The sequence below is a fragment of the Pituophis catenifer genome, unplaced genomic scaffold, assembly GCF_029215685.1.
Source record: "Pituophis catenifer annectens isolate HBS135680 unplaced genomic scaffold, rPitCat1.0.hap2 SCAF_3, whole genome shotgun sequence".
NCBI lineage: Eukaryota > Metazoa > Chordata > Lepidosauria > Squamata > Colubridae > Pituophis > Pituophis catenifer.
Genome location: NW_027256883.1, coordinates 172,944,511 through 172,957,246, shown reverse-complemented (window position 1 = coordinate 172,957,246; position 12,736 = coordinate 172,944,511). Strand labels below are relative to the sequence as shown.

General features: G+C 35.5%; 1 long non-coding RNA gene across 1 annotated transcript; it reads left to right on the top strand.

Annotated features, from left to right (window-relative positions):
- The first annotated feature begins 5,240 nt into the window (after window positions 1-5,240).
- Window positions 5,241-10,627, top strand: LOC139315358 (uncharacterized). Its single transcript, XR_011600271.1, has 2 exons — window positions 5,241-5,336; window positions 9,695-10,627. It is a non-coding gene; the product is annotated as an uncharacterized lncRNA (long non-coding RNA).
- The last annotated feature ends 2,109 nt before the right edge of the window (window positions 10,628-12,736 follow it).

Genomic DNA, 12,736 nt, shown 5'->3' with positions numbered 1-12,736 from the left:
TAAAGACGTCTTCTTAAGAACTGAGTATTTCTTTTTATGTTTCTGTAAGTTTACATGTAAAGAATGCCATATCTTCTTAGGCTGCATAAATTTAAAATATTTCTTTATCTTATGAAACAAAAAGTCAGTTCTTTCTATAGTGCAGATTTGTGGGGAATTCATACTATTTCTCATTGGGCTTCCATTCTTTGTCCTTTCAATAAGTAAACTTTTATTTCTCTTCAATGTTCAGTCAATCTTGTTCTGTGTTCCAACATAGATAAATCCATATATAATTACTGCTATAAGGAAATAAATTTCTGCACTAGTGTTTGTTGATGTTATGTGCGGCCTATACTTCTCTACATGGAATTCCTCTCCTTTGAATGAGACCTGGAATTAGAAAAACTGAGTCCTGCATGTCACCCATCCATTTTATAGCTAGTTAATCAGGATTACATTTAAATATCATTTTTACTATTATAGTTCCCTCCTTCAAAAAAATCAATTGGTGCAAATTAAAAAGTGTAGTTCCTTTTTAAGGAGTGAAGAATGAGTAAATGAATAGTTCAAATGTATTGTAGCATTTGATCCCATTCATTCATCAGTTTTACTTACTTCCTTGTTACATGCCACCAAACTTACTCTAACAATTTAGATTATCAGCATGTTGAGGCAAAGGGGAGTCCATGTTTTGTGCATATTGATTAGTAAAGGGTTGTATATACTGAGTACCCTATAAGCAATTACAATGTAAAAATATCACAATGATCCTTCTTAGTAGGATGAATATTGCATATCCATGTAGTTCATGCATATAGACATAATGCAAAAATTGTTTTCATCAGTAGCAATTATGAAAGTAGAATCCATATATACAGTGTCACTCCCAAATATTTGAAGCATAAAGCTAGAATATATTGATTGCAGGTTAAAAACTTTTTACTTAGAACTCTAAATGAATATGGTGGGAAAATAACATTTAGTTGGACTGTGAAGAATATATCCTTCTTTCTCTTTTGAGAAGAAAAAGAAGGAATTTATTACCAAGCACTTGAGCACAATTATCATTACTGGTATCACACTAATTTGCTTTGGTAGCAATCACAGCGGAAATGTTACCTCATTTGCCTCCACATAGTGGGTTATATATCCATATTTTAAAGAATGAATGTAATTTTTAATAAGCCAGGTAGATTTATGCTACCATTAAAAGTAATCATTATATAATGTGTATTTTAACCTATATTAATTCATAATACAAGTAGTCTTTGCTTAGCAATCTCAATTAGGACTGGCAATTCTGTTGCTAAGCAGAAAAATCTCATTTTTCCTAAAATATAATTTCTTATTTGTGACCAATTTACTGACATAGTATATGTTTACTTCTCTTCTGTCATGTTCATCAGACACTAAACAAATAATAGTGACATAGGAACTCCCTTCTAAAACATTTTCTTCCAAATGTTCAGTAGGCTAGTTGAGTGTCTGATGGCACAGTTTGTCCAACTTCAATACCAATCATAACAACTGCCCCAGACATGATCCAAAAGAGCAGTATGTAGTATTCTTGAGGGCAAACACACTTTCAAGTGCAAAATAGGTTGCCAGGCATAGAGAAGGAATTTAATTATTTCTGTGAACAAATTAACTCAACAAATTAGTCATTTTAACTTACATTGATCTTCTTCTTTAAAAATCATTATTCTGCATACTAGAATAGAATTCTTCAGAGTTGATTTCCAGAACTGAATAGATTGCTAAAAAGCAATAATGCTACTTCACAAGCTTCTTAATTTTTTTTTTGAAAAAAAAGGACCGTATTTTCGGCTTATAAGACGACTGGGTATATAAGACGACCCCCGATTTTTTTCTGTTAAAATATAGGGTTTGGGCTATACTCGCCATATAAGACTACCCCTCTTCCAACGCACATCAAATAAAAATTAAAAAACATCAACTGGCTCACCCACAATGTAAAAGCAGCTGTGCTAGACCCAAAATGGCCCCTGCAACAAGCAGGAACCTCACACAGGCACAAAAAGCCCAAAAAAACAACTTTCACACTTTACACACACACAACACAACACAACAGGCTCATCCACAATGTAAAAGCAGCTGTGCTAGACCCAAAATGGCCCCTGCAACAAGCAGGAACCTCACACAGGCACAAAAAGTCCAAAAAAACAACTTTCACACTTTACACACACAAAATTCCACATACAGCTTTGTGAGATTTTGTGTGTTTGTGTAGTTAGAGTGAAATACTACAGAAACACTAAATCTCAAAAAGCTGCACAAATATTATTTTATTTTTATTTATTTTTATTTTTATATGAAAACTAAATTTAAAACTTCCTAAACTTTAAATGGCTAGGTCTAAAAAAGAACAACTAAAAACCCCCCAATTAACTTTTTTTTAAAGCTCCCAAAGGGGGAAAAAACTTACCTAATAGAACAGGGGTCTCCAACCTTGGCAACTTTAAGACTTGTAGACTTCAACTCCTAGAATTCCTCAGCCAGCTTTGTTTTGCTGGCTGAGGAATTCTGAGAGTTGAAGTCCACAACGCCCTGCCTGCTTGATTGCAGGCAGGGAGTGGCTTGCTGATGAATGAATTCAGGCAAGCGAAGCAAGGCAAGCGTTGCGACTAGCAGCTAAGGTAAGCAAGCTGGAGGGGAAAAACTTTTTTCCTTTTACATGGCTCTGGCGATCCCAGCTCCGTTGCCTGATTAGCAGGCAACTCAGCTGGGATCGTCAGCTTGGATCGCCAGAGCCATTTAAGGCTCGTCAAAGCCTTTCGGGCTGGTCTGCCTGGTTACAGGAGAACGACATCCGGCGTATAAGACGACCCCCGACTTTTGAGAAGATTTTCATGTGTTAAAAAGTCGTCTTATACGCCGGAAAATTCGGTACTTCATATGTACAATCACTGTGTTATGCTTGGAAAAAAGTAAAGCAGTGGGGTTGGTGCATCTTGAAAAGCATCGATATGAATCTTGCAAATAATGCTTAATGCTTTAATTATTTGAAAATAGGTACATCATACACGCTTCTGCATCAGTTTAGAAGGCTTTGCAAAGTATAAAAGTAATAGTACTAATTTGATTTTTTTTAAATTTAAAAGCCATAGTTACCCTACTTTTTGGAGTATAAGGCGCACTTTTTTCACCCCTAAAAGAGGGTGAAAATTTGGGTGCATCTTATATGTCAAATGTAGCCCCACCCACCCGCCGGCCCCCACCCTTTAGTCATTTTCATCCTCCGCGCATTGTGTTTTAGACCTGTACCAGGCTACAGAAATGGCCACAGACCATCGCTGCTTCAGTGCCTTACATTTTTGTCCTCCAATCCCCGCTGTCTGGAACTGCCCAAAAATGTGACATGCAGAGGCCAAAAATGGGGCGTCCGGAGCCGAAAATGTGTTGCACAGAGATTGAAAATGTGATACACAGAAGCGGCGATCAGTGGCAATGTGCTTTGTGGATCCCCGCAGCCTTGAATGGGTCTGAAATGGAGTGCTCGGAGGCTGAAATGTGAGGCACAGAGGCCAAAAACACAAAGCACTGCAGCCTGGAACAGCTGATTGGGGGTATTCCGGTAGGCCGATCCACCCACCCACCAAACAGCTGCTCGTGCTGATCAGGCTGCAATAAGGTGCTGAAGTTGACCTGGTTGTTCTTTATTTGCTGCAAGGACGCTAGCCAGATGAATACCGATGGATGCTGGTAATAATAATAATAATAAAAAAAAATTAATAATAATTTTTCTCCCCAAGAACTAAGGTGCATCTTATATTCCGGAACGCCTTATACTCCGAAAAATACAGTATTTAGCACTTAGATCACCTACCCACAAGAATTAAATTACACTAAAGTTGTATTTGCAAATTGTATTATAATAATTGCCGAAATCTCTCATACACATCAATGACCAATAAAATGAAAACGAGAGTAACCTGAAAGCTGGCAAACTTCATGTGTATAATGATCTAGTTCAGAAACAGTAGTTTAATACTACTCAGTAAAGATCAGGTAATTGTTAATTCCAAAATCTGGCAGAAAAAATTACAATGAAGAGAATTTAATATCTAAATGTCCTAACTAGTAACAAAATTTATTAACATTTCCAAACTTCCAATCTAAATAAAAGTGATGCACAAAGGAAGAAAGAAGATGCTAAATATTGATCAAGACAAAACATATCACCTAGAAAAAAGCAAAAATAAAAATTATTCCTTTGCTTTCTTTTCAAAAAAGAAATGGTGGGACAATGAAAGGAACAGATGGAGATATGCAAAAGTCCACAAGGGAGGGATTAGATGAGGACAGTGTTGAATAAGAAAACTTGAGGGAGAAGAAGGGGCTGATGAAGCTGTAGGAGAAGGAATGGCTGTAAATAAAAGGAAAGCATCTAACTGAGGGACAAACATATTTCAAAAATACCTTCAAATTGTGAACTTTCTGTGTGGAATGAATTACAAAATGCCTAGTTAAAGTATGTTAGAGGAAAGAAGGTTTATGAAGAAAATTACTTTGGCACTAATTCTGATTAAATCTACCAGTCAGATAAACATGCTGAAGAACTAGTGAACAAATAACCTATTTGCGTAAATGTATTTACTGTGTAAGAGCTAGTTTAATATAGTGGTTAAACCATCAGGTTAGAAACCGGGAGACCATGAGTTCCAGTCTTGCCTGAGGCACAAAGCCTAGGGCCAGTCATGTTCACTCAGCTCTAGGAAGCAGGCAATGGAAGACCATCTATAAAAAAAACTTGCAAAGGACACTGCAGGGCTTGCCAGACATCTCCAAGAATTGGACACAATTGAATGGAAGGAAAAAAATTATAAGGAAAAACATTTTAAAAAAATGAAAGGCATAATAAAAAGAAATTAAGACAAAACGTTAGCAGAAAGGTTGTATATTTCATAAGATTAGAGTGGTCCTAAAATCAAAAGAAAAATCGAATGTATATAAAAGTTTCCAAAACATAGGAAGATCTTTAATATTAAATGCAACCAACAATCCAATAAGTAGAAGAAAGAATTTAAAAAATTGATCCAGATATGATTCTAATACATAAAAACAAGCTTCAAGAAAAATATCTGATCCAGAACATGAAAATGATAGTGAAGAGGCAGAAAATAAATTGAATAAGATATAAAGATGGAAAGCTATTGAAAGAGTGCTTTGTGCTTATCTGAATTCGCATCAATTTTCTTTGTTTCATTTTTTTTTTCAGTAAAAGAACTACAGAAGAATTAAACTAAAGAAGATGATAATGATGAACAAAGTCAAAACTTTAAGAAAGTAGTTTGGTTAGATGCTTGTGGCTTACTACAAGAGATAACCAAATGGTAAGTGCTATAGGAATAATTTTGATATACAGGTAGTCCTTATTTAACTACTACCCTGTTTAGCGACCATTCAAAGTTATGATTGTGGTCTTTTACTTAATGAGCATTGTGGTGTTCCTATGGTCACATGATTGAGACTCAGGCATTTCACAATCAGCATTTGCAATGAGTGCAGTGTCCCACAGTCATATGATCACCTGCTTGCAAGCTTCACAGTTGGCTTTCGGCAAAGAGAATAAATGGAGAAGCTGGCAATGAAACGCAAGTTACAGTCTTGTCTCACTTAATGGCTACAGGTTGATTTTCATTTAACAACCACAGCAGAAGTGAGGTTGTAATTCCATCATGAGATGTGATGCTTTGCTTAACATCACACTGTTAATGATGGAGTTGCCACTCCCTGTTGTGGTCCTTGTCAGAAAAGCCAATGCTTGTGGTAGAGAATAAAGGAGAATATTTGGTTGACGTGAGGGGTCCTTGGTGCTCTCTGACCTTGCTTGTTTCCTTGCACACTTTTCATTGCCCTAATTAGGTGACATCATCAGTGCTAGTAAGGAGTGCTGTTTGCTGTCAGTTCATATTCTGGTGACTTGCCTGTCTGTGTGGGTGAGAGTGGTCTTAGAGATTCTTTGGTTGGGCTGTTTACTGATGCCTCTTTGGCAATTTCTTGATTGGGGTATTGTTTACTTGACTGTTGGTGTGAAGTGAAGCTTGGAATTAACTGTTGATCTGGGTGCTGATTACTGGTGGAGATGTGCTGGAGTCCTTTTGTTCTCTTTTGGGCTGGTTGATTGTCTCTTTTGCATAGTCTATAGATGTTAATGTCTATGTGTCTACTGATGGCTGATTTGTCAGAGTGCCAGGCTTCTAGAAATTCTCTGGCATTTTTGGACTTGGCCTGAGGAGTATCACATTTTCCCAATTGAAACTATGGTTAAATCTGTTTATTGTTGTGAAATTAAAGAATTTTCTTCATGTCTTCTGAGGATCCAAAATACCCCTGGAAGAGCAGTAACTTGAGGAGAATTAAAAACTAATAAGGAAAATGATTTTCTTAATTGGTTCTATGCTTTGTTATGTCACTCTCCTTTTTCTTTTTTATACTCCCTGAACTTTTGAGGTCCATTCTGGGAACCAATTCACTGTAGGAGTGGTAGCTCCCCTTCATTGGATATGCTTAAGTTGATGCTAGTCAGGCATTTTGGGTAATGTTTGAATTTCTGTCTTAAGAAGAAGATTGGATTCTGTCACCTAATAGCATTTCTCATTTTTATTTTGGGATAATATATGATATCCAGAGTAAGCTTGGGAAATATACATTGGAAGGAATAATTTGTTCTGATAGTAGAAAATTCTACTGGACACAGTTAATTTTAATATGCTATAGTAATGTTTGTTTTTATATGCTGTACATATAAATAGGAAATGCAAGCTTCCCATGCTAATAAATAATTTAATGTTATACTTCTTTCTTAAATCTGTTTCTTTACCAGATAGAATATTCTCAATTTTTAAGTATTACGTTGAATGAAATGTTGCTACCTACTTTTGCTATTGTATGTATTAAACAAAAACAAAAGAATTTCCTTCTAGGAAACTTGCAGGACAACTTCCTATAAAATGCATAGATGCTGAACATGGAAACAATGTGTCTTCCTCTGGAAGCTGGTTTCACATGGTGGCTTAGATTTTTCCATCTCTGTATCTAGCACCATTTGAAATCAGTGTTCTAGGAGCAAGAATTGCGGCACTGGATGGAGAAAAGAAAGCAGCAACAAAGCTGTCATTAAGCAAGAGGTGAACTGTTAATTTAAAATAAAATTAAAAACTGGTACAACAAAGGATGACTCTATCCAGGTCTGTATACATCACAGATAGAACTGGAATATGGAGAGAATCACATGTCAATTATCTATTAGACACAACACTCTTCTGCTACCTTGAAACAATAGTGTTTAGCCCTGATTGAATTGAAGCTATTCTAATAAGGTCAATCTTACATAACAATTTACTGAAAGAAAGACTCTGAATTGGGTTGGTAGGTGTAAAAGGAATTGTTTGGTTTTGTTTGCTTATTATCTAGTAGAAGTAGAACATTTCAGTATACTTTCTTAGAAATCAATTCATCTAAACGTGATTTGCTTATACGTATGCATTCATATGAGCATATACTTATAGTCTATCTTGAAGGTGCTTTTATCTCTACACACACACACACACCCCAAAATCAAATGCATGTAATGGACACAGCATTTAGAAAATATATCTCAGTACAGATAGCAAATTAGCAAATGAATAAAGTATTGTTATTAATACAGGAACTTTAGGTTTTTCAAATTGAAATGGTTAGTGTTTATATTTAATTGATATTAAGTCACAAATTGTAAATAAAAATATTCAGTAACCAATGACATCTAACCATCTGTTCAGACTAGTTTTTCAAGATAAATGCTAAAGAGCATTTGCTAAATGAAAATACCTATCAGATTGTTAGCATGTTCTGCATAACCTCTAGTACTTTAACAACCAATGTTGACTCAGGAAAACATCTCTTACTCAGGCTGACCGATTTCTCTTGGTGTTCAGAGTCTTAGTTTTTGTCTAGCACCATTTGAAATCGGTTATGATGTAGGGGGAAAAGCAACTGCGGTGGAAGTGCTGGATATACTTTAAGATGATTTTGGCTTAAAAAAGGATTGAAGTGAGATACCATATACCATGATAGAAATAATGCCTTTTCTGTTGCTTGTATGTACAGAAACCTGTTCTCCATTGTGAATTTCACACTGACTAATACTTCTATAAAAATGATAACTTAGGTTTCTTTAATGTTACGCAGTCCTGTTGCACATAGATGGTAGTAATTTGTTTTTGTTGTGTAAAATTTAATATTTTTAGAAGTAAACTGCACTAAATTGCTAATGTATGAACATTAATGATATACAATGGCAAATATGCTGCAAGGACAGACTTCTAGGCAAAGCTCATAGAAGTGCCCCAAACAGCTCCATAGAAGCAGCAAAGTGAGCTTTCACATTCCAGCTTTCACATTTCTTCAGGAAACTTTTAAGCTCAGTTAAGAATAAGGTAAAAGAAAATTGGAGATATTTATCTGGAGGCTGCTACTGCCACCATCTGGGGAAGGCGAGAGGGAGACTGAACAAGCAGTTGAAAGTTCCTAAACTTTGATTTTTAATTTTTTTTTTTTACAAAGAACTCTGCAAATTCTGTAAATAGCAGAATTATCAGGTAGTAAGGTTACTAAATATGGTATTTGGGAGTAAGAGAGAAGATAGTCTGGCTGAGGAGCATCTTTTCCAGAATTGTCCTTTGAAAAATTTCCCTAGATCATTTTTTTATTTTATTATTTATATAACCACCCCTCTCAGCAAACAACTCAGATCTCTCAAGCATTGTCATGATTTTACATTCTAATCACTATATTCTCTACCTTGGAAAGAGTGAGACACTGTTTAGGCTACCAGATTTGGCTGTATAAGGTTCCTGAGACAATTTTACTTAGGATAAGAGAGACAAAGTAGTAGTTGTGTGAAAAGAAGAAAAGAAATGGAGGAAGGCTGAATGGATAATAAACATACAGAAAAATAATTGTGTTTTCTGTTCTATTTCTGTGTCATTCAATAATTGTTCATTAGGGATTAATAACAAACTAGCATATATCTAGAGAGACAGACAGATAGAAGATGCCCATATATTTCCACTATACATCTTCAGCTAATAGCAGACAAACATTTTATTTATTTAAATTTTAATATTTATTTTTATCACTATTGTAATTATTTTATACATGTTATTGATACATTTGTTAAAATTGCTTTAAATTGTAATACATACAAACTGATGTATGTTTAAAATATCTGGCTGTTTCTATTGCAGAACTGTTCTAAAAAATATTTGTTCAACAGTGTAAAGAAAAAAATTATACAAAATGTTAAAAAATAATTTATATTTGATATGAAAGTGTAATATAACACCAACAGTAGATGGCATTGTTGTCTGATTTTTGTACAGTAGTTTATTTCTGTATTTTGCCACCAGTGAATACACATTGATGTGTGATTGGAATTTCTCTCTAGAAAAATGAATTTGAACTGAGTTCAAGATGTTTCCTCAAGCACTTGTTGGAATTCCAAAAGCTCTGGAGTTCATTCTTAACTGATGCTACTCCCTCCTCCCCCTTCCCCCCTCCCGTTTTTAATAACCCCTGACAGCCATCATCGCAATGGCTAGATCAATGTCCTTTGGGACTTCATAGCTCAGTACTGTCATTTTAACTGAGCAGTTTCGAGTTTCAGTTTCAGCTACATTCAGCTTGAATGATAACAATTGTTATCTAGGAGCAGAGGGTTCAGAGATGATCTCCTTGGAAATGGATGCACCACAACGTCCTTCAATGCTGCTAGCAGATGTCCCTCATGAAGGCACTAAAAATCTGAGGAATCCAGGCGGCCACTTCTCCATACACTCCTTGCAATAGCTAGGATTGGCATGAGACCAAACCACATGCAGCAAAAGCAGTCTAGACAGTACCTTTTTCACTTCCTTGGTGTTTACAAACCTGAAAGAATCCCAAATAATATGGCAAACAGTACCCTTATCACTACGAGAGGCATCAAAACATTGGCAAATCCAGGTGAGTTTGTCAGTGAAGTGCTGTGCAAAACTAGAACCTATCAAATAGTATGTAACTGGAAGGGAAGGGAAATGGAGAGGGTGGGAGGAAGATTTCTGATTTCAAGGAGAAATTGATACGAAGTCAGAAATCATCACTCCCGCTGATTTTTTTGCTCACCCATGCTAATTCTGTCTCCCTTTTTAGGTAAGGAAATATCTCTGGAACTTTGACCTAATGGGTCATGGGTTGTCCAGTGTTAAACTAAAAGGAGGGTGGGCATTGATGGAGCACTGCTGATGGGAATGGCAAAACCTCATAAAATCACTGTTTCTCTCAGTGTACATGTTACATATTGATATTTGATGTCAGGGTATGAAGAATTAACAGCTGTAAGATGATGAGAGGTAAGCGGAGGCAACGGGAAGTTGATGCAATGGAATGAGGTAGCAGGGTTACTCCCACTTTAAGAGAAGCTGGGTAAGAAGCTGCCTATATAAGGGAAGCCATTAGAGGGTGTTGCCTTTTCCTCATGCCTTCTCATGTTCTCTCGTCATGTATCTCATTGCTCTCCGTGTATCAGTAGCTGTATGATAAAGGTATTTAATCACATATAAGTCTGTAAATATTTAGCTGTAAATAAAACAACTGTTATTTATCTAAAGGCTCTGTGTGCTATGTGCTGTGTCTTGCTCCTGGGTTTATCTCATAATACTAGTTACGCTGCCTAAACGCTGACATTTGATATCTCAAATTGTGACTGCCATTCCTTATGAGCATTCTCAACCGATATCCTTTATTTCAGTAGCAAATAACTAGAATCTATTGTGTCAGTCAAACTTCATTCATTTTCCCCCATAAAATATTTAAATCTGTGGGCATTATATTGGAAAATCACACACTCTTATATTTCTGCATTTTCAGCTAAATGTGGATTCATATTTGGCTGAAGTCAAATCAGTACCAATTACTAAAAATATTTATGTATCAAAAAGAATTGGATACAAAATTTCATTGAAGATTATTATTGCTGAGGCATGTATAAAGAAAAAGTTACCAAATTCCCAATCATAATTACGAGAAGTGTCTTGAGGGCTAAAACAAAGATTTGAAAAAATCAAATAGGGATTAGCTGGTCTTCCATATGAATTAAGATACAAATTCCTAGGAGCTTCTACTGAAAGGCTCATAGGAAGGGCTGGAAGCATTTTAACTACTTATTCAATACTTATTCAAAATGAATATAAATATATAAAGTACTCACTATTCTTCTTGTAAAAACAATCCACAACACTCCACCAAATATGAGGAAAAGCAACAGGATACAAGCCAGAGAACCTATTAAAGCCAAATAAATATCTTTTTCTTTATTTAGTTATAATTTTTCTAAAAGCAAGGATTAAAGTACAAACAGAAAACTCCAAATAAATGGAATAATATACTAGGAGGGAAAAAAAAACAATAACAGTATTTAACATTAAAATGCTATGAAAATGTACCGATCATAAGGTGTGTTATGTAATGCACTCTGTAGAATTCATTATATAGAATCCAGAATAAAACTATTTAAGACCACAATGAAAAGTTCATAATTGCTCCTGGCATATTTTAAATATTCCTGCCCAAAACAGCCAGAACAATTAACATCTTTCTAGAGTGCTTAGAACCAGTATCATACAAAACATACAAAAAGTATCAAATACATATTTTTGAGGAGATAAGTAACAAGAAGAAGGGACAGGGAAACAAAACTCTTCTTCAATTTTGGGGCATCTGTGTATTACACATTTCTCACCTTTGAAAATTTTAAAGCCTTTATGCTTCTCTGAGGAATAGAGGTATCATAATGGCTTTACTTTACTTTAAATAAATTACTTTAAATACAAAGAAATACAAGGAAACTCCTTTGACAGGGTACAGGAATTAAATAAAATCTTCAGTATTTCAGCAATATTTCTGCATCCTGCCATAGGAGTTCAGCTCCCTTTGGGAAGCAGCTCTTTCAGACAGCCCTCAGAGGTGAGGGAATCCTCTCAGCAGCTTGCAATCTTATCTGTTGGTTTCTCTATTGACTTTCTGAAGAAGCTGGCAGGAAAGGTTGCAAATAGTTAATCACATGATCATGGGGAGCTTGGCAACTGGTTGTAAATGCAACAATTTTTCAAGCAATCATTATAATAGAGGTGGTGTGCAACATTTTGTGATGGCTGAAAGTGTTTTACTGGCCATAAAGCACCCCTTCCAAGGCCCTTATAATTCCAAGCCATCATTAAATGTACAGTTTTAAGTTAACAACTACCTATACTTTATAAACTTTTATTTATTATATTTAGGTTCTAATCTTATACTACCAGCACAATTAAAACCATGATGTACTTTCAGCATAGAATGATGCCTCTACCACTATTGCTAAGTTTCTTAAACAAAATACAGCCTGTTACACAACTAAGGACCAAAAGAATGAAAGAAGAAAAAAAAAGTTAAATCTACCTGATAGTTATTGCTGATTATGAGCTCTTTCACTATAGCGATGATGTTGGATACTCTTGCTAAACATACTGCAGAATATGTCATAGCTCATGCAACTTTCAGTTTTCTCATGTTGGAACAGTCTACTCATGCCCTGGGCAGCCAAGCAACTATTACGGTTGCTGTGTCTGCACTTCCTTCTTTTTCATTCTTCTCTGATTTTTTCTTGTTCACCTGTTAAGGAAAAAAAAAATGTCAGTCAGTAAGATATCAGTAAGAGAAGGCAATTAAAACTTGT